Genomic DNA, 2,218 nt, shown 5'->3' with positions numbered 1-2,218 from the left:
CTTAACAGCAGATCTGACCCACAGGCTGTAAGTACAGATCCCCGCTGGACACCTAACTTGCAGGATACAGTGAGTAACAGGAGGAGAGATTCCCATCCTGAAAACAACTTGGAAAGAGAAAACCATTCACCGTCTGATAGTCAAACCACACAACAAACAAAGAAGGCAGAGAAGAGAAAAGTGAGGTCAACTTAAAGCAGTGGTTCTCAAAAAGGTTATTATTCTCTACTTTTGAATGCATATGAAATTTTCATAAATAACATTAAAAATGAAAAGCTAAAGATGGCATGTGTCTTTGTTATCTATCACAGCAAAACAAATTACCTTACAACGTAGGGTTGTCTCCCTTACCCCTACCTGGGACATTTGGCAATGTCTAGTGACATCAAAGGAAAGAGTGGCTTGACTATAATCTGATCCAAGTAGAAAGGGTTGGTTGGTCAGCATGGAAGCTCTGGGAAATCTTGCTCAGGGAGAAGATTTGGCAAGGCCCAGGCAGTTTGGATCTGAGAGAAAGGCTCAGCCAAGGAAAGAAGTCTTCAGATCACGCCATGAGGCAGGTTACAGTGGACTTGACACTTCACACGGGTGCAGGCTAATGTCAGCATATCTTAGAAAAATACTGTAAAAACATGTATAAGGCAATCAGGGGAATAGTAACATTAACTGGATATTCAATAATATTAGGTATTTTTTTCTAATTTTTGGATGCTGTTTTCATTTTGCATTGCTGCATACCAATTTTACCACAAACTTAGTGACTGCAAACCACACATATTATTTCACAGTTTATGTGGATTCTAAGTCCCCTTATGACTGGGTCCTCTGCAAGGATGCTATCAGGTGGCTGGCTAGGGTTGGGGTCTCGGTCTCATAGGAATAATCAACTAGCGGGGTAAAAAAAGAGTAATCAACTGGGGAAAGAGCTGTTTTCAAACTCACTCAGGTTATTGGCAGAATTCAGTTCCTTGCTCTTGTAGGACTAAGGGCCTTGTTTTCTTGCTGGCTATTGTTTACAGGTTGCCCTGAGCTTCTAGAAGACATGCTCAGTTCCTTTCGGGTTCCCCAACATAGTATCTTGCTTCCTCAAAACCAAGGAGGGAGAAAGAGACTTTGCCAAGACTGTGCTACAATCTTGCAGTATGTATATGTAATCACACACTCCATCATCTTTGTCGAACTTTATTGGTTAGAAGCAAACACTCTCAGGAGGAGATGATTACACAAGAGCAGGAACGCCAGGAGACCACTTTAACAGTCTGTCTACCACAGACATGATATTAGTATTAAGATTATCTTTCTTATTTGTTTGTTTATGTTGGAGTCTCACTCTGTCGCCCAGGCTGGAGTGCAATGGCACTCTCACGGCCACCACAGCCTCAACTTGCAGGGCTCAGGCGATCCTTCCACCTCAGCCTTCCAAGTAGCTGGAACCACAGGAATGCACTACCACGCTGGCTAATTTTTAAATTTTTATTGTAGAAACAAGGTCTCACCAAGTTGCCCAGGTTGGTCTTGAACCCCTGGACTCAGGCAATCCTCTTGCTTCGGCCTCCCAAAGTACTGGGATTACAGATGAGCCACTGTGCCCAGTCAAGGTTACTTTTAAAAAATAAAATAAAATAGAATGGGGTCTCGCTATGTTGCCCAGGCTGGTCTTGAACTCTTGGACTCAAGTGATCTTCCTGCCTGAGCCTCCCAAAGTGCTGGGATTAGAGGCATGAGTCACTGTGCCCAGTCAAGTTTACTTTTTTAAAGAGTACTTATATTTAAAAGATAAATACTGAAATATTTGCTGATAAGAATATAAGATTTCAGGCTGACGTGGTGGCTCATACCTATAATCCCAGCACTTTGGGAGGCTGAGGTGAGAGGATTGCCTGAGCCCATGGATTCGAGATCAGCCTGGGCAACTTGGTGAGATCTCATCTGGACAATAAATCAAAAAATTAGTTGGGCATGGTGGCGCATGCCTGTAGTTCCAGCTACTTGGAAGGCTGAGGTGGAAGGATCGCCTGAGCCCAGCAGGTCGAGGCTGCAGTGGCCGTGAGCGTTCCACTGCACTCCAACTAGAGTGAGACTCCAAATCCAAAAAAAAAAGAATATAAGATTTTTGTCTGGGCTTTGCTTCAAAATAATCCAGTGGGGAGGGGAAGTGGGTAGAGGTATAGATGATTGGCCATGTGTCAAAAATTGTTGAAACTGGGTTACAGGTTCA

This window comes from Carlito syrichta, unplaced genomic scaffold, assembly GCF_000164805.1.
Source record: "Carlito syrichta isolate Samal-C Ts95f unplaced genomic scaffold, Tarsius_syrichta-2.0.1 Scaffold305686, whole genome shotgun sequence".
Classification (NCBI taxonomy): Eukaryota; Metazoa; Chordata; class Mammalia; order Primates; family Tarsiidae; genus Carlito; species Carlito syrichta.
Note: the sequence above shows the minus strand (reverse complement) of the source record.